General features: G+C 40.4%; 1 non-coding gene across 1 annotated transcript; it reads right to left on the bottom strand.

Annotated features, from left to right (window-relative positions):
• Positions 1-16,471: 16,471 nt before the first annotated feature.
• Positions 16,472-16,578, bottom strand: LOC127134205 (small nucleolar RNA R71). The gene has a single exon (XR_007807960.1). It is a non-coding gene; the product is annotated as a small nucleolar RNA R71 (small nucleolar RNA).
• Positions 16,579-21,074: the final 4,496 nt, after the last annotated feature.

Consider the following 21,074-nt stretch of genomic DNA (forward strand, 5'->3'; position numbering starts at 1 on the left):
TTCTTGACAACCATACACCCACGGGGGTTCACACCGTAGATCAAGCAACCATCATGGTCATGTTCACAGTCAATGATTAAACACAAGGTTCTATGCATTTCCACCAACGACCTACGAATAGGTCGCACATCAAAAACTCGGAAGTTCCCTGGACAACCGTCCACCATGTTGACAGTAGCATTACCATGAGCAGGCAGAGGATTGGCTTTTACATTTGGCGCTCTGTCCTCAAAGGACACCATTCCAATCTTCACAAGCTTTTGGACTTCATATTTCAATGGATAGAAATTCTCTATGTCATGGCCAGAGGCTCCCTGGTGAAAAGCACACAAATCAGGTTTGAACCACCATAGAAGTGGCTCAGGAATTTGCGGAGGATTTCTTGGTTGAATTAGATTTTTTAGGACCAATGACAGGTATAATTCTGCACAGGTCATATGAATAGGGTCAAAGGAGACCTTCTTCCTCTCAAAATTTTGTTGGTGATGATTGTTGTTGTTGTTGTTTCTTTGTTGCGGTTGTTGTTGAATCGGAACTGATTGGTTAGAATTGTTGGAAAATACAAGAATTACTGATGAAACTTGGTGTTGATGTTGACGAGGTTGAGAACTCTTTCTGACATGAAGCCTCCTCTTCCTCCCCACTGTCACTGAATTAGTTTCTCCCCCCTTCTTCTTGGAGAAACCACCATACTTCTTGATGGATGATGCTTCTTCCTTAGACAAACGTCCTTCACAGACTCCTTCTTCTAGCCTCATCCCCATATTTACTATTTCGGTAAAATCATTGGGAGCACTCGCAATCATACGTTCGTAATAAAACGAACTCAATGTCTTTAAGAAGATCTTCGTCATTTCTTTCTCTTCAAGAGGTGGACTTATATGGGAAGCCAACTCTCTCCATCTCTAGGTATACTCTTTGAATGTCTCCTTATCTTTATGAGACATAGACCTCAATTAGTCTCTATCAGGCGTCATATCCACGTTGTACTTTGTCATACGGTGAACTGACTTTGTGTGTTTTTGCTTTGGAAAGCAAATGTCGCGGTTAGCAAGAGTCGCCACCGACTTTTCTTTTATCCAATAAGGAAAGGTGGAAAAGAACAGGAAATACCTTAATTAGATTTTGGGTTCGGGAGGTACATTATACAAAGGGAAGGTGTTAGCACCCTTTGTATCCATGGTTATCCATGGGCTCTTAATTGCTGGATCACTTATGTTTGTCTGAAAAAAGTGTTTGTGGATTGCTTAAAAAATGTTTTGAAAAGAGAGTTTAACTTTGTAATGATTCTTGTACGAATGTATACAAAGTATTTATCTCGTTTAATTTTGAAAGCGGTTTAGAAAAATATAACTTGGCAATGATTCTAGTACGAATGTATACCAAGTGGTGATTTTCTAGTATTTGCAAAGTGTGAGGTATGAAAAATGTTTTAGGTGAGCCAGCAATTAAGGGTTATACCCACCCAAGGTCTTTATGGGCATTTCCTATCCTTATGAGGGTAAAACTGTCCTTACCATTGAGAAGTAAGTAGTCTTATCCCTTTGGATGTAAAGGGACATCGTAGGGTCATCGATTGGTCATTGAAGGCAGCATTTGTAAGGATACCTTAGCATTCGAAGGGACGATCATCATTTAACCGTAGGCTATAACGACGGGTCATCGAGGGACAAAATCATATATTCGCAGGCAACATCCGAGGGACAATGATTTATTTTTATAGGGACATGATGATTTAATCGAAGGGTCTTTGCTAAGTGTATCCCCACATTCGCGGGACATGACCATAATACCGTAGGGCAACAAAGAGAGGTCCAAGATCACATATTCAAAGGCAATATTTTACAATCAATTAGGTAGTTATAATCAATTAGGTAATTAGGTCCACATTATAATCAATTAGGTAATTAGGGTGAATCTCCACAAGGGTATCCCACAAATAAAGTGGAATACCTTAGCCAGCTACCTTTTCCGGGAGTATGTGAACCCTTACAAAATTCAGCAAACAGGTCAGAATACCAAATCAGGGTGCAATCGAGAATTACACCACAAAAGAAACACAGCAGTAGGGATGTCAGGCAAAATAACACATGGTTAGAATAAAACAGATCAGAACAGAAAAAATCAGCAACTGTCACGTTCGCTCCTGCCTCGCCTAGCGAAGGCTTAGCGAATGTTCGCTACATGCTCGCTTAGCGATGTGCTAGCGAGCGGCTGCGGGTTCTGGTTTTAATGACAGTACAATTCCGGAAAGCTTCACACCCTATGGCATCCATTACAGAGATTACATGGTTAAACATTCAAGATATTCAGGCATATTTAAATCCACATGCAAAACCTCAAATATATTTATGAATTCAATTATAATATCACATGTAAATTGGGAACATAAAGCGGTAATAGTAATGCAAACCTGTTTGCGATTGAATTGCAACCTTGAATTGGCAAGTCGGATTGAGTTGGGCGTCGGATTGAGTTGGGCGGAGGTAACCTTGGTGCAGATGAGTTTCCTTCAGGGTTTCCTTTAGGGTTGCTCTGAATTCTCTGGGTTAGCCTCCAGGGTTTGCTGTGCCTTCTCTCTATCTCCCGTTTTCGTTCTGTTTCCGTTTCCTTTTTCTGACTGAAGTTGTGGTATTTATAATGCTCTTTTTGTGACCTAATAGGCTCAGAATGAAGCCCAGAATTTTCTGGTATTCGCAAGCTTCGCTAGGCGAGTGACGTAGCGACGGGTTCTCTAGGCGAAGGAATTGCTCGCCTAGCGAGCATGCCAGTTTGAGCCATTTTCTGGATTTGGCCATCTGTGTGCTAGGTCTTGGTTCCTTTAAGATCAATGCCTTGAAAAATAAGTTGGAGTGCCTTGAAAAATGCCTTGTAATATTAACGGGCAAATTTTGGGATTTGACCAATCTGTTTGTAAATTCCGAGAAATTATTCCGGCTAATATTAAGACAGAAAAAATGTTATGCTATGAAGATGATGCAAATGAATGTGAAACAAAAAATTGGTTAGAGTTAAAAATAGAGGGCAAATTTTGGGGTGCAACAGCTGCGCCTGTTCAATTTTCTGAAACCTGAGGAGTTAGATTGGCCTGTGTGCCATTCGTGACTTGGAAGGTTTAAGGGGATTGAACACAAGAGCCCAAAAATTTTCACTCGCCGGTGCGTAAAGTAACACTGATGATGGTTGTATATGCTTAAGCGGGCTTGAAGATGCCACTTGGAAGAACTGGAGATGGGCTTATAGATGCCATCCATAATAATAGGAGGTGATAATATTTTGATGTTGATACTGGATATCAGTACTAGGTCTTCGTATAGGCCGTCTCTGAATCGTATCTAAGAACATACTTTTAATTTAAGTGTCAGAACCAAATTTTCGTGGCGATTTCTTTCTGAATTAAGTATCAGCACTAGACCTTCGTATAGATCGTCTCTAAACTGTTTTGAATTGTTGAATAAATTAGTAGAAATAAATCTTCGTGATGATTATCTCTTCTGGAAATATCCTGGATCAGGGAATAAATCTTCGTATAGGCCGTTTGCCTTGAAAGATGCCATCCAGGAAGTTTGATGATGAGAGATCAGAATGGATCATACGTTGTTGGGGCTAAAGGATCATAATGGACCATACGCTAGATCGTATCTGAATAACAGAATGAGTTATCCATTAGGTTGGTGACTTCGCTGGGGATAAAAGATCAGAATGGATCGTACGCTAGATCGTATCTGAGTATCAGAATGAGCTGTCCATTAGGCTGTATCTGAGATATAAGGGTCAGAACGGATCGTACGCTAGATCGTATCTGAGTAGCAGAATGAGCCGTCCATTAGGCTGCATCTGGAGAAGTAAGTAGTCGTACGTTAGACTACACCCCGGAATGTACCATACGCTAGGCAGTATCTGAGGATTTGAAGATCCAAATGGGTCGTATGCTAGACCGTACTGGAGTTGCTGAAGGTCAGAATGGATCGTACGTTAGATCGTATCTGAGGGGCAGAATGAGCCGTCCATTAGGCTGTATCTGATGATGAAAGGGGTAGTCATACGCTAGACTACGCTTTAGAATGTACCGTACGCTAGGTAGCATCTAAGGGGATGAACATCCAAATGGGTCGTACGCTAGACCGTCTCTGAGTTGCAGAATGAGCCGTACGTTAGGCTGTATCTGAAGAAGAAAGTAGTCGTATGCTAGACTACACCTCGGAATGTACCGTACGCTGGGCAGCATATGAGGATTTGAAGGTCCAACTGGGTCGTACATTAGACCGTGTTGGAGTAGTTGAAGGTCAGAATGGATCGTACGTTAGATCGTGTCTGAGTTGAAGGAGTCATATGCTGAGCTGAGTCAGAATGAACCGTGCGCTAGGCTATATCTGATAGTATTTGTATATGTTGTATTTGCAATGAATATTTGGGGTGGGCTTAAAGATGCCTCCATCAGAGTGCTTGTCGGAATGAATGTCCATATGGATTGTATCTGAAAGATGCATCTGAATCTCGAATGTAACCGATAAAGATGTCTGTCTGAATGAACCTTTGTTTTGACTGTATCAGGAGGATAATTAACCTGAAAAGAAAAGTTAGCTTCATGCCATGTCATGATGCATGAGATGTTTTATGCTTTCGAAAAATAAATGCGAACATTGTATGCATGCGTATGCTGTGAAATGATGTAATGAATGAATTATGCATGAGGAGTTTTTCCTGGCGACTCCCTGGGGAAAATAAATCCCCATCTTCTGGTTGGAGATACTTGTATTGATGCCCCTTTCTTAGCTGGGGGTATTTGATTTCTGTCTAATGGTAGAAACACTCAACAGAGCCTGGCTGGGGATGGAAGAGATGACCAATCTGTCTGGAGATGCCAACCTCTTCTGGGAAATAGCTGGTTTTGCTGGGGAATAGAATTAGCAACCGGATCCATTGGAAAGCATAGTTAGACATTATCCTCGATCCCGAAGTCTTGTAGTAATTGCTATTTCCGTTTTATGTATGTATTTTGATAAACATCGATCATATTCAAATGCATATATCAATTCAAATTAAATCAATGGACATTTACGCAAACAAAACAGAGAAAGTAAAACAAAAGCATTTTTTTTTGGAAATAAAATTGTATTGATTTTGAAAGAGGGCCTATAAACAGGCAATTTGTGTACAAGGAGACAGAAATCCTAGTAAGAGGAAATTGCCAAGAAAACGAAGAGAAAGCTATGCAGAAAAAGTCCTATTGATTTTAATTCTACTACTGCCATTATGTCTTCAAGCCTCTCATCTCCTGCTGTCGGATAAAAGTGATTGGCTTGTTCAGTCCTTTGAACTTGGATGAAGCTGACTGAGAACGGGACATAGTCATACGCTTTTAATCCCTAATTTTTGCCTGGACCGCCTTTTCAGGTTTTCAGTCCACCAGGATACCCTTTTTTGCCCAAGCCGCCTTTTCAGGTTTTCGACTTGCCGGGTGTACATGTTTATCCCTAATTTTTGCCCGAACCCTTTTGGTTCGCCGGGATGCCCTTACTTTTGCCTAGGTACGTCGACCTAGCGGGTCTCTTTTATGCGTAGTATTTTTTAACTATGTCTGCATTCACGGGATGTGGGAAGTCCTCGCCATCCATTGTAGCGAGTATCATGGCTCCACCAGAGAATACCTTCTTAACTACAAATGGCCCTTCGTATGTGGGAGTCCATTTGCCCCTGGGATCACCTTGTGGTAGAATGATACGCTTTATTACCAAGTCGCCAATTTGATACACCTGTCTCTTGACCTTTTTGTTAAATGCTTGGGTCATGCGCTTCTGATATATTTGCCCATGACAAACAGCCGCAAGTCTCTTTTCATCAATCAAATTTATCTGATCGAGTCGAGTTTGAATCCATTCATCCTCGTCTAAACCTGCCTCCTTCATGATTCTTAGGGAGGGAATCTGAACTTCCACCGGTAAGACGACTTCCATTCCGTAGACTAAAGAGAAAGGAGTTGCCCCTGTCGAGGTTCGGACTGAAGTGCGATAACCATGAAGAGCAAATGGTAACATCTCATGCCAGTCTTTGTATGTTACTGTCATCTTTTGTATGATCTTCTTGATATTCTTATTAGCAGCCTCCACGGCGCCATTCATCTTTGGCCGGTACGGAGAAGAGTAATGGTATTTTACTTCGAACTGCGTGCAGAGTTCAGTAATCATCTTGTTGTTCAAATTGGGGAGAGCAGGTTTTCCAAATGTATATTTGATAAGATCCATCTTAGAAATCAATAAAGTGGTATGATTCAACATATACTGTCTTAGTCGGCGAGCAGCCCAAGCCAAAGCACAACAAGCTTTCTCGAGCTGTGAGTATCTTGTTTCACAGCTGGTACCTTTTGCTAAGGTAGTATATTGCATGCTCTTTTCGACCAGACTCGTCATGTTGCCCCAACACACACCCCATTGAATTTTCTAACACGGTCAAATACATGATTAGAGGTCTTCCTTCAACTGGTGGCATCAGAATTGGAGGTTCTTGGAGATACTTCTTGATTTTGTCAAAAGCTTCTTGACATTCATCATTCCATATTATCTCTTGATTTTTCCTCAGTAATGTTCTTGTCTACTTCAGTACCCAGATTCACAGTTTCAATTGGTTATTCCTGCGGCTGTATGGTCTTTTCTTCTTGCAGTAACAGTCTGGCAAGTTCTCAGGTACTTCACAATCTTCCTCACTTCCATCCTCGGCTTGGTAGATCGGATTTTCAAAGTCATAATGAACAGTAGCAGAGTTATTACCAACAGGATCCAGAGTGGATATGGATCGGCAAATTGTTACGTGAGTGTGTGCAAGAAAACATAGCTTATTTGAAAGATGACAGGAAAGATAAAGAGCGCAATATTTGAATGCAAAAAGGTCCATTGATTTATTGAATGTGAATATGCTTATGAAAATGACAAAACCCTTAACAAAATTTAATACATTAAAATAAGCAATAACAATTACTCCTGACTAAAGGAAATCAGGATAGTGTCTTCAGCCTTCCAATTATTGAGTCTGTCACCAATTGTTAGGAAAATCCAACTATCCAAGTCACAATCGTTATCAGCATCTTCCACAGCATTGACAGTCTCGTCATGGTTAGGCAGAGGAGCAGTGATGACCTTAGGAGTCTCCGGAGGATCAGAGGTAGCCGCCTGTATCTTTCCACTTCGAATGCCGCTTTCAACATGTTCACCTGTCAATATAAGTTCAGTGAAACCCGATGAGGAACTCCTCAATAGATGGCTGTAGAATGGGCCAATCAGTGTGCTCATGAACATGTCCACTAATTCTCGATCAGTCATGGGGGGTTTGACTCTGCCAGCCAAATCTCTCCATTTTTGAGCATATTCTTTGAAGCTTTCTTTAGATCCCATAGTCATATTCTGCAACTGTAGCCGAGTAGGCGCTAATTCAGAATTATACTGGTAATGCTTGTAGAAAGCTGTTGCTAAATCAGTCTAGGTGCGGATGTCAGAGCTCTCGAGCTGATAGTACCATTCTAACTGTGTGCCAGACAGACTCTCTTGGAAGAAATGGATCCATAGCTTCCTATCAGTGGTATACGGCTGAATCTTTCTCACATAAGCTCTCAGATGCATCTGAGGACAAGATGCCCCATCATACTTAGTGAAAGCAGGGACCTTGAATTTGCGGGGAATGATCACATCAGAGACCAGACCTAAGCTTTCGAAATCCAGACTGGGCGTCTTTTGACCCTCCATAGCTAGCATGCGTTCTTCCAGCAACTTATACTTATCATCTTTTGGAGAGTACTGTTCATTTTCATAATCTTCATCGTCGTCCTCAGGGTTGAAGAGGTCAACATTCTCCTCTTCTTGATCCTTCGGAACTCTAATCTTGATTCCTGCAGCCTGTCCTTTAAGCCTTCTTCCCGGGTTAATGCAACTCACAGGTTTCTTGTCTTTTTTCTCGAGCAATAGAGCCTTCAGTTCCTCCTGCCCCTTGGATAAGTTCAAGATCATCTCCTGGAGTTGAGTATTCTGAGCCTGGAGATCCTTGACAATTTGTTCGAGGGCCATTTTTCTGTTTGGAGGAAAACCGTGAGAACATTGATCCCTTTAGAGTACCTGTTATGCAATGTGATGTTATGCTATGCAATGTATGAAATGTTTTCAATGTTTAAAGTCCTTGAAATGGTTAGTACAATGCCATGATGTCATGATGTCATGATGTCATGATGTTATGATGTTATGATGTTATGATGTTAAGTAAGTAACAAGCACAAGCAAGTCACACAACAATCACCCCTAAGTTTTAAGGCTTGCATGAGTTCCATAGGTAAGTACCCTCCCCACTGAAGTTTGGTTGGTTCAACCTGTCCTAGAATAGTAACCGGGTTCTAAAAGGATCTCCAATCATTGACTTTTCTTTAAGTCCACTTCAGTGCAACACCAAGTGGTTGACCGAAGCTTTCCTAAAGTCCAATCTCAAAGAGTGTAGTATCGAGTCTCAACCAACCCCAGTCGGAACCGAAGTCAGTTATCTCACTACTTTCTAATGGCTAGGATGAGTCAATTAGGGTTCTAAAGGTCTGGTTAATGCTTTGATGACACCACGCGGACGCCAAATTTTTCCTCAAGTAAACATGAGGAACATCAGGACATCCAAAGTGTCACATTAACCGTAGCCATCATTTAGACCATTCCAGTATACGCCGGATAGTCGCGATGATCTTTTGCTACTTACCTAAGGTACACTAGATCCGGGTGTAGGATCTTTCACTCAAGCATAAAATACCCAAACAATCCCTTAAAAGTAAATCAGACAATTCAAATAAGTGATCTTGTTTTTAAGGTAACCTCTCTTTTTTAAGTTAGTCCCCAGCAGAGTCGCCAGTTCTGTCATACGGTGAACTGACTTTGTGTGTTTTTGCTTTGGAAAGCAAATGTCGCGGTTAGCAAGAGTCGCCACCGACTTTTCTTTTATCCAATAAGGAAAGGTGGAAAAGAACAGGAAAGACCTTAATTAGATTTTGGGTTCGGGAGGTACATTATACAAAGGGAAGGTGTTAGCACCCTTTGTATCCATGGTTATCCATGGGCTCTTAATTGCTGGATCACTTATTTTTGTCTGAAAAAAGTGTTTGTGGATTGCTTAAAAAATGTTTTGAAAAGAGAGTTTAACTTTGTAATGATTCTTGTACGAATGTATACAAAGTATTTATCTCGTTTAATTTTGAAAGCGGTTTAGAAAAATATAACTTGGCAATGATTCTAGTACGAATGTATACCAAGTGGTGATTTTCTAGTATTTGCAAAGTGTGAGGTATGAAAAATGTTTTAGGTGAGCCAGCAATTAAGGGTTATACCCACCCAAGGTCTTTATGGGCATTTCCTATCCTTATGAGGGTAAAACTGTCCTTACCATTGAGAAGTAAGTAGTCTTATCCCTTTGGATGTAAAGGGACATTGTAGGGTCATCGATTGGTCATTGAAGGCAACATTTGTAAGGATACCTTAGCATTCGAAGGGACGATCATCATTTAACCGTAGGCTATAACGACAGGTCATCGAGGGACAAAATCATATATTCGCAGGCAACATCCGAGGGACAATGATTTATTTTTATAAGGACATGATGATTTAATCGAAGGGTCTTTGCTAAGTGTATCCCCACATTCGCGGGACATGACCATAATACCGTAGGGCAACAAAGAGAGGTCCAAGATCACATATTCAAAGGCAATATTTTACAATCAATTAGGTAGTTGTAATCAATTAGGTAATTAGGTCCACATTATAATCAATTAGGTAATTAGGGTGAATCTCCACAAGGGTATCCCACAAATAAAGTGGAATACCTTAGCCAGCTACCTTTTCCGGGAGTATGTGAACCCTTACAAAATTCAGCAAACAGGTCAGAATACCAAATCAGGGGCAATCGAGAATTACACCACAAAAGAAACACAGCAGTAGGGATGTCAGGCAAAATAACACATGGTTAGAATAAAACAGATCAGAACAGAAAAAATCAGCAACTGTCACGTTCGCTCCTGCCTCGCCTAGCGAAGGCTTAGCGAATGTTCGCTACATGCTCGCTTAGCGATGTGCTAGCGAGCGGCTGCGGGTTCTGGTTTTAATGACAGTACAATTCCGGAAAGCTTCACACCCTATGGCATCCATTACAGAGATTACATGGTTAAACATTCAAGATATTCAGGCATATTTAAATCCACATGCAAAACCTCAAATATATTTATGAATTCAATTATAATATCACATGTAAATTGGGAACATAAAGCGGTAATAGTAATGCAAACCTGTTTGCGATTAAATTGCAACCTTGAATTGGCAAGTCGGATTGAGTTGGGCGGCGGATTGAGTTGGGCGGAGGTAACCTTGGTGCAGATGAGTTTCCTTCAGGGTTTCCTTTAGGGTTGCTCTGAATTCTCTGGGTTAGCCTCCAGGGTTTGCTGTGCCTTCTCTCTATCTCCCGTTTTCGTTCTGTTTCCGTTTCCTTTTTCTGACTGAAGTTGTGGTATTTATAATGCTCTTTTGTGACCTAATGGGCTCAGAATGAAGCCCAGAATTTTCTGGTATTCGCAAGCTTCGCTAGGCGAGTGGCGTAGCGACGGGTTCGCTAGGCGAAGGAATTGCTCGCCTAGCAAGCATGCCAGTTTGAGCCATTTTCTGGATTTGGCCATCTGTGTGCTGGGTCTTGGTTCCTTTAAGATCAATGCCTTGAAAAATAAGTTGGAGTGCCTTGAAAAATGCCTTGTAATATTAACGGGCAAATTTTGGGATTTGACCAGTCTGTTTGTAAATTCCGAGAAATTATTCCGGCTAATATTAAGACAGAAAAAATGTTATGCTATGAAGATGATGCAAATGAATGTGAAACAAAAAATTGGTTAGAGTTAAAAATAGAGGGCAAATTTTGGGGTGCAACATACTTATACTGCTTGACAAAGGCCTCGCCTAAGTCATTGAAAGTACAAATGCTTGAACTGTCCAAACCCATGTACCACCTCAAGGCAACTCGAGTCAAACTGTCTTAGAAATAGTGAATCAGCAACTGATCATTATCAGTCTGAGTAGACATTTTCCTGGCATACATCACAAGATGGATCAACGAATAAGTATTCCCTTTATACTTTTCAAAGTCGGGAACTTTGAACTTCATCGGGATCTTAACATTGGGGACCAGGCAGAGTTCGGCAACACTTTTCCCAAAAAAATCTTTTCCTCTCAAAGTCTTCAACTCTTTATGCAACTCGAGGAACTGATCTTTCATCTCATCCATCTTCTCATACACATCTAGACCCTCAGACGGCTCAGAGTGGTAGATAGTGTCCTTAATACGAGGCAGAGTGTGAACAACAGGAGGTGACACTGACATGATCGAGCTAGACATCGACAAAGAGACAAAGGTGGGTTCATACCCTTCTGGAATAAAGTTCGATGACATCCCTCAAGGGAATCCAACAGGCATAGAGGGAACAAATTAACTGGCAGCAGCAACACGAACAGTTGAGGTAGCCACCTCATAGATAACAGTCCTCTGGGGAGGAGTTGCAGGAGTTGGTGATGACTGGTTTTGTGCAACAATGACAAATTCCATCAGCGCCGTTAACCTGACAATCTCATCCTTCATATCTCGGTTCTCTTATTGTAGATGCTCCATGATCCTTGGTTGATTAACATGAGTGTTATAACAGTGAGTCAACTTGGCTGATGCACATAAGAAGAACTGATAAGACATTTGGCGGAAGAAAACCTGCTATGCAAATGATGCATGAAATGCAATGTTTTTTATTGTTTAATTTCAAGGAACATATGAAGTTCTATTTGAAAATATATAATAATAATAATAATAATAATAATAATAATAACAATTTATTAACCATAAAATCTATTTTTATTCATAAAATTTGGAAGGATTACACTGAGTACAATTTCAGAAACCAAAGTACAAATACAAGAGAAAAGGAAACTATCATCCTAAGGATCCCTTAGCAACTGTATCAGATGATCTCGTCGTGGGTGCGTACTTCCTTCGGATGCGTCGAATCTCAGACTCAAAGGATGTCTTCATATGAGCCTTCTCAAGAACTAGCTGATCAACAATCTTCTTCCAAGCACCGGAAGGTTGAGGCACGCTAGAGGAAAATAGACCATCTGGCTCTCTCTGCCTCTTTACTGCTCGATCTTCAAGAATCTCAATAAGCGCATCTTTGTCTTTTGACTCAAGTTGCAACTCTTCATGCTTTCTGCTCAAAGTATGGAACCGCTCTTCCCACATATCTTTTTCTTGCTTCATCTTAATGAGCGCGTCTTCCAACTCCTCTATATCTTGGTTAGGGAGAGTTGATGGCTCAACCACAACCAAAGACATAGGTCTTTCACAAGCGTACGACATCTTCAGCTCAAAATCTCTCTTCTTCACCCAAATAGTGTAAGCTTCCAAAGCTACACAGTTGCATGGACCAAGCTTTGATCTTCCTTTCCTATGCACATTATGCCAAGCATGTATCATCATTTGCTTCAAATGTTAGGGATATTTACCCTCTTGATAGAAAAGACCTTCTAACTGAGTGTTATTAGGTTTATCTCTCAAGGGGAACCCAAGTTGATGACGAGCCAAAGCAGAGTTATAGTTGATTCCTCCTTGTGTACCAATGAGAGGCACATTAGAGAACTCACTATAACTATCAATAATGTCCACACTATTCAATGCAAAATCATACCAAACAATATCATCATTAGTGAGAGACATAAGTCTCTGGGACCACCGTAGGCATTGTCGGTTCTCCAAAAAAGCAGGCATCTGAGGCAAGTGCGAGATAAACCACTTGTACAGAAGAGGAACACAACACACAATAGTCCCACCACCTTTAGAATTCCTCAAATGCAAAGAGAAATACATGTCACCCAACAAAGTAGGAACATGATTCCCAACCAAGAAGATTCTAATGGCATTAAGATCAACAAAACCGTCAATGTTAGGGAACAAAGATAGACCATAGATGAGCAATACAAAGATGGCTTCAAAAGCATCCATACTACCGGATTGAGCAAAGACAATAGATTTACCGATGAGGAACTCAAAAGTCAACCCAAGAATACCTCATTTCTTCACCAAATGAGCATCAATCTCAGATTTCTTCAGATGAAGAGCTTCAGCTATGATATGAGATATGGGAATCTCCTCCAATCCACTGAAAGGCACCTTGTCAGATACAGGTATTCTTAAGAGATATGCATACTCCTCTAACGTAGGTACAAGCTGATAATCAGGAAAAGTGAAGCACCGGTAGAGAGGATCATAGAAATGAACCAAAACACTCAGTAGTCCTTCAACCATATTAGTAGATAACACATACAAAAGCTTCCCATGACATTGCTTGAAGTCCAAGGGATCCAATACAAAGGATGACAACTTCCTTAGCTCTTTCAAATTAGGACATCTAAAAATGTACTTCTTAATGTTCCTTCGTCCATAATCCATAGTCTGAAAATATTTGCAAATAAGACCTCAGTTCCTTGAAATTTATTTTTCTGTGATGAATGATATGATGCGCATGTATGCATGAATGAAATCAATCACACACAAGAGGTCACACACAACACAAACACAAATAAAGGTCAAGGGATGAATCAAGTCATCATCAATATCAATCATCCATTTTGGTGGATTATGGTTTTCACCTTATCAACACCCAAATTCCATTGATATGATGAGACTTGATCGGATCAACCGAGAATCAAAGGGTTTGTTGTGAGTCACGAGCATGGAGTCAGGTTAAGAGCCATCCCAAATGAGTGTACTAAGGATAAAAACATGTAGATCATGTTCTATAAAAGTTCCCATAGTCTTAATCCCATCTATCATATATTATATGTTAGGATGACTGACTCATCAACCCATAATATTCTCAAGAGAAACTCGTCTGAGTGTAGTATCGTGTAACAACTGTTATCAGGTCTACACCTAAATAGCCTATGCACTAAATCCTAAATAGCCCAAGTTGGGTTAAATGTTCTACAGTCCTCATCTTCTCGGACCCCAAATCAGAGAAAGTAACGCCTAACCACAAATAACTTGTGTGACATTAGTAACTCCAAAAGGGTCTCCACTGAGTAGATGGTTCTCAAGCCAACTTGTTAAAGACTACTCCATACAAGTTGAACATGACTATACCATCCTACTAACTTAGTTGCACTCAAGTTCGGGTTAGAACTTATCTCACCACTTAGAGATCACCAAGCACAACAGACATATTATATCATACAAATTGATCACACTAAAATTCACCGTATTTCTGACTCCGATTTCGCATGCATTCTTAGCTTTTATTGTTGTTTTGCTTTGTTATTTCTTTGTTTTCTTATGTTTTCAGGTTTTTATAATAATCGGAGCTTGAATCGGGAAAAGGAGCGAAAAAGGAGTGAAAACGGGCGAAAACCTAGAAATTCAGCGTTTTGCACTTACGGCACCCACCGTGGCGGGCGCCATGGGGTTAGCCATGACGTGGCCACGTCTCAAGACCACTCCTCAACCGTCAAGACCCACGATCCCCACTCCATCATCCCCTGTAGGGACCATGGAGGGCGCCATAGGCCTGTGGCGGGCGCCACAAGGCCAAAATCAGTAACCTCCACTTTTTAGTGGAGGGGCGTCCCTGTCATTTCATGCTTTCAGTTTTTACTATAAATAGGACCTTAGATTTTCGTTTTTCTTCATCCAGAATTAGAATTCTCTAGGCATATATCAGTTATAAAGCAGTTGCCATTCCACATCGGGGTGCCTCTGCAATCGAGTGATCGAGTCTGTAATCTGTCTGTGGTTCGAGTTTTTGGAGCACTCTGGAGGAAGTTAATCCTGCCGCCATTTTAATTCAAGTTCGTATTTTACTTTTATTTATTTCCTGCACTCGCACATTTACGTTGTTTATTTCCTGCACTCGCACTTTACGTTGTTTATTTCCTGCACTCGCACATTTACGTTGTTTATTTCCTGCACTCGCACTTTACGTTGTTTATTTCCTGCACTCGCACATTTACGTTGTTTATTTCCTGCACTCGCACATTTACGTTGTTTATTTCCTGCACTCGCACATTTACGTTGTTTATTTCCTGCACTCGCACTTTACTTTGTTTATTATCCGCACTCGCTTTAATTACTTTTATGAAAAACTATAAAAAGAATATTTACTTTATCATGTCTAACTAATTCTATAAAGGTTAGAATGTAAGGATCGTAATTAAACCAGTAATCAGTATAATTGTTCGTGGAAACACCTAAGGGCTATTTTATCTTTCAATTCAAGTAATTGTTTTTAACTATTTCAAAAACAGCCAAAAGCGCTTTGTCTAGTTTATTAGGAGATTTTAGATTAAAAGAAAAGAGATTTTAAAACGATTTTCGGACGCGTTAGGAAGTTTAAACTCTGGTTCGTAAGAACCTCTTTTTGCTAAGAAGTCCAGGTTAAAATACTTTTCAACTTAGTTAAGATACTATATTTCTTAAAAATAGGTTTACTACTCTAACGCAGTACGCACCTTTTTATCCGTGACAATAGGAGGGGTTGATTAGAGAGTACAACTCGGTTCTGAATACGCGAAAGCGACAGTTCCTGTTAAATTAGTTCTTTTCAAAGGAGAAAACATTGCCCATAAGTAGTTCCACTAACAAGTACTGGATTATCATTGATTGCGTGAATTACATTCGAGCCTGTCTTTATTTATTATTTAAAATTATAATTTTATTTACCATTGCACCCTTATTAAAACCCTTAAAAATAGTTGCCTTAGATACACACCATAACAACAGGTTTGATAGATTGACACTTGGTCTCTGTGGATTCGATAATCTTTTATATTACTTTGACGTGATTCGTACACTTGCGAAAAACACGCATCAAGTTTTTGGCGCCGTTGCCGGGGACCAATTTCGTCAAATTTCATTACCCTGTAGTTATACCGTTTAGACTAAGGTTGTTACCCACCGGTCAATGCGAAAGACTCGCAGTGCCGGAAGTTTAGTAGACCCTCTAGCTGAACCTGAACGTTACGCTCGCGCACGTTTATTTTTCCATAGGAATAGGATAGCTATGGCCGAAGAACAAAACCGAAGACCTCTTAAGGACTTCGCCCAACCATCAAACGAGGAACCTAGTTCCAGTATAGTAAACCCCGTTATCCCAGCCAATAATTTTGAACTTAAACCATCCCTGCTGCAATTAGTGCAACAAAGACAATTCTCAGGTCTCGCTACTGATAACCCAAACCAACATTTAAAAAACTTTCTTCAGTTAGCAGACACCTTTAAAACCAATGGAGCTTCTCCTGAGGCGATACGCTTAAGATTATTTCCCTTTTCCCTCAGAGATAAAGCTCTATCATGGTTAGATTCCCTTCCACCCAATTCAATAACAACTTGGGATGACCTTAGGAAAGTTTTTCTTGCTAGATATTTTCCCCCAAGTAAGACCGCTCTTCTTCGAAACCTTATAACTAGATTTACCCAACTCCAAGGAGAGTCGTTGTTCGAAGCCTGGGAGAGATATAAAGAACTATTAAGAGCATGCCCACACCATGGCTTAGAGAATTGGCTAATCATCCAAACCTTCTATAATGGACTTCATTATAACACTAAGATGACCATCGACGCTGCCGCTGGTGGCGCACTGATGAATAAACCTTACCCTGAAGCTAGTGCCCTTATCGAGGATATGGCCCAAAACCATCAATCATGGGGAGTAGAACGAGCGACAGTGGAAAAGAAGGAAGCCCAAGGAGGAATACATGAGCTAAGCTCTATAGACATGATGCAGGCTAAAATGGACGCGTTGGCCCTTAGAGTCGAACATATGTGTACAACTCCGAATACTGTAGCCGCAGTTTCGCCGAATTGTGAGATATGTGGAACGCAAGGACACCAATCCGCCGAATGCAATCTGTTAAATGAAACCAACACTGAGCAAGTGAACTATACCCAAGGGAACCCATTTTCTAACACATATAACCCTGGATGGAGGAATCACCCAAACTTCTCCTACAAAAATAATAACCCTATTCAAAATACCGCACCTCCGAGACAACAAGGTTACCAAGCCCCTAGAACAAATCAACCTATGCAACCTGTACCGCCAAACCCGAGCTTTGAAGAAATTGTAAAAGATTTCATCGTTGCTCAAAAACAGAAAAACAAAGAGTTCATGAACCAAAGCGTCCATGTTAACGAACTAATTACCCAGTTAGGAACCAAGGTTGATCAAATCATTACTCATAATAAGATGCTTGAAACCCAGATCTCTCAGGTAGCGTTAAACCAAGCCCCACAGACTACCCCTGGAGGACAGTTCCCTGGACAACCTCAACAAAACCCGAAAGGGCAAGCTAATGCCATTGCTCTACGAAGTGGAACCGCTTATAAGGAGCCTTTAAACCCTAGATTAAGTGAGCCTGAAACTTCTAAGAGGAGTGAGGAAAAGGAACCAGAGAAGCCTGAACCCCGGAAAGTCAAGAAAAAGGAGAAGAACCTAAAAATAAAACCTATGTACCACCACCGCCATACAAACCACCAATACCATACCCTCAAAGATTAAAGAAAACCCAAATCGATAATCAATATCAAAAATTCGTTAAGGTTATAGAAAAACTTCACGTAGAAATCCCCTTTACAGAAGCCATCACCCAAATACCTTCTTATGCTAAGTTTCTCAAAGACATACTTACGAATAAACGTAGACTTGAAGATCCGAAACCCGTGGAATGTAATTCTATTTCCGAAGATAGGTTAGCAAAGAAAGATAAAGATCCCGGAAATTTTTCCATTCCTTGTATCTTAGGGAATCATGTCATCGAAAAAGCTTTTCTAGACTTAGGAGCTAGTGTGAGCTTAATGCCTTTAGCAGTTTGTGAGAGATTAAACTTAGGAGAATTACAACCTACTAAGATGTCGCTTCAATTAGCCGATAGATCCGTTAAATACCCTATAGGCATACTTGAAGACGTCCCTGTTAGAGTGGGTCAGTTGTTTATACCTACTGATTTTGTTGTCATGGACATTAAAGAAGATGACGACATACCAATCCTCCTAGGTAGACCGTTCTTATCGACTGCTGGAGCCGTAATAGATGTTAAAAAAGGAAAACTAACTTTTGAGGTAGGTGAAGAGAAGATAGAATTTATATTGTCAAAATTTCTTATGGCACCTGTGATAGGAGATTCTTGTTATGCCTTAGATATCATCGAAGAATGCATTAGGGAATTAGAACAAGAAGAAGAAAATAAATCTATAAAATTGCCATCAACCCTTATTTTGGAAGATGACAATTATAAAACACCCTACATTGATGATAACCTTCACGAATGTTTATCTCTTACCCCAGATCCTATGCCTTGCCCTATGAAACCGACCGTAAAACTTAAGGAACTGCCTAAAAACCTGAGATATGAATTTCTGGATGAAGATATGAATCGTCCAGTTATAGTCAGTGCTACCTTAAACCAAAAGAAACCGATCAATTATTAGAAGTTTTACGTAGGTACCCCTCAGCCTTAGGATATAAGATCTCTGATCTAAAAGGAATAAGCCCATCCGTATGCATGCATCGGATTTTGCTTGAAGAAGATTCAAAACCTTCCAGAGAACACCAACGTAGAATAAAGCCTATAATGAGTGCGGTAGTTAAGACTGAAGTTCTTAAGTTACTAGAGGCAGGTATAATATATCAGATCTCGGACAGTAAATGGGTGAGTCCCGTGCATGTAGTACCCAAAAAGGGAGGCATCACAGTCGTGCAAAACGAGAAGGGCGAACCTGTAGCAAAAAGAACCGATGGAGGTTGGCGTATGTGCATAGATTATAGAAAATTAAATAAAGCAACTAGGAAGGACCATTTCCCATTACCATTCATAGATCAAATGTTGGAGCGCCTAGCCAGACACTCTTACTTTTGTTATTTAGATGGATATTCAGGATTCTTCCAAATACCTATTCACCCCGAAGATCAAGAAAAAACTACCTTTACATGCCCAGTTGGAACTTTTGCCTATAGAAGAATGCCTTTTGGACTTTGTAATGCTCCTGCAACTTTCCAACGCTGCATGATGTCTATCTTTGCTGATTATTTAGATGGAATTATGGAAGTATTTATGGACGATTTCTCAGTTTGTGGATCAGATTTCAAAAATTGTCTTGTCAACCTTGAGAAAATCCTGGAGAGATGTGTGGAGGTAAACCTTGTGCTAAATTGGGAAAAATGTCATTTCATGGTCACCGAAGGGATTGTTTTAGGACATATAGTTTCCGAAAAAGGTATAGAGGTAGATAAAGCAAAAATAGAAGTCATAGAGAATCTAAAACCGCCGAAGACTATCAGGGAGATAAGAAGTTTTCTTGGACATGCCGGATTTTACCGACGTTTCATCAAAGATTTCTCCAAAATAACAAAGCCCTTAACTGGTCTTTTAATGAAAGATGCTGAATTTATCTTCGATGAAAAATGTACTGAAGCATTTAATCTTCTGAAGGAAGCTCTGACTTCAGCACCTATAATGAAACCCCCTGATTGGTCAGAACCGTTTGAGATAATGTGTGACGCCAGTGATTACGCTGTTGGAGCCGTTCTAGGTCAGAGAAAAGATAAGAAGTTACATGTGATTTATTATGCCAGTAGAACCCTAGACGCTGCACAGCTCAATTACGCAACAACCGAAAAAGAGCTCCTAGCTGTAGTTTTTGCAATAGACAAATTTAGATCTTATCTAGTAGGAGCCAAGATTATAGTTTATACCGACCATGCTGCCATTCGTTACTTACTAAGCAAAAAGGATGCCAAGCCTAGGTTACTTCGATGGATTCTATTACTGCAAGAGTTTGATTTGGATATCCGTGATAAGAAAGGCACTGATAATGTGGTAGCTGATCACCTATCTAGGCTAGAATACCTGAAACCTGATCCAGTTCCCATAAATGACGATTTTGCCTATGATAGACTGATAGCCCAACTAGAAACCATTGAAGAAGATAACCCAAACCCTCATGAGTATTTTCAAAAATCCTTAGCCATAAGTGATGTACCTTGGTATGCAGACTTTGTTAATTATCTAGCCGCTGACATCATACCCCCTGATCTAAACTACCACCGGAAGAAGAAGTTCTATAGTGATGTGAGAAACTTCTATTGGGACGAACCATTTCTTTTCAAGAGAGGTAAAGATGGCATTTTCCGCCGTTGTGTTCCAGAAGAAGAGGTAAATAATATAATTGAGCATTGTCACTCTGCACCCTATGGTGGACATGCAAGCACATCTAAGACCTACGCCAAGATTCTTCAAGCTGGCCTATTCTGGCCTACTATGTGGCGTGATGTCCATGCTTTCATTGTCAAGTGTGATAGATGCCAACGCACAGGAAATATTTCAAGACGTAATGAAATGCCGTTAAGAAATATCCAAGAAGTAGAACTCTTCGACGTATGGGGTATAGACTTTATGGGACCGTTCCCACCATCTTTTGGAAATCAGTACATCTTAGTAGCTGTTGACTACGTGTCTAAATGGATTGAAGCTATCGCCGCACCCACAAACGACACCAGAGTAGTCATCAAATTATTCAAAAATTATATATTTCCCAGGTTTGGAACACCCCGTTTAGTCATAAGCGATGGAGGATCGCACTTCATATCGAGAATATTTGATAAACTTTTAAGCAAGTATGGAGTTAAGCATAGAGTAGCAACACCATACCACCCACAGACCAATGGACAAGTGGAAGTATCTAATAGGGAGATAAAACAAATCCTCGAGAAGACTGTCTCTATATCTAGAAAGGATTGGTCACAGAAACTTCAAGAAGCATTATGGGCCTATAGAACCGCTTTCAAAACTCCTATAGGAACAACCCCTTATCAACTGGTCTATGGAAAATCATGTCACTTACCTTTTGAATTGGAACATAAGGCCTATTGGGCCATCAAAACTTTGAATTTGGATTACTTGACAGCTGGTGAGAAACGTATCCTTGACATCCACAAATTAGAAGAGCTCAGACAATCTGCCTACGAAAATGCCATCATATACAAAGAAAGA

This window comes from Lathyrus oleraceus, chromosome 3 (genome assembly GCF_024323335.1).
Source record: "Lathyrus oleraceus cultivar Zhongwan6 chromosome 3, CAAS_Psat_ZW6_1.0, whole genome shotgun sequence".
NCBI lineage: Eukaryota > Viridiplantae > Streptophyta > Magnoliopsida > Fabales > Fabaceae > Lathyrus > Lathyrus oleraceus.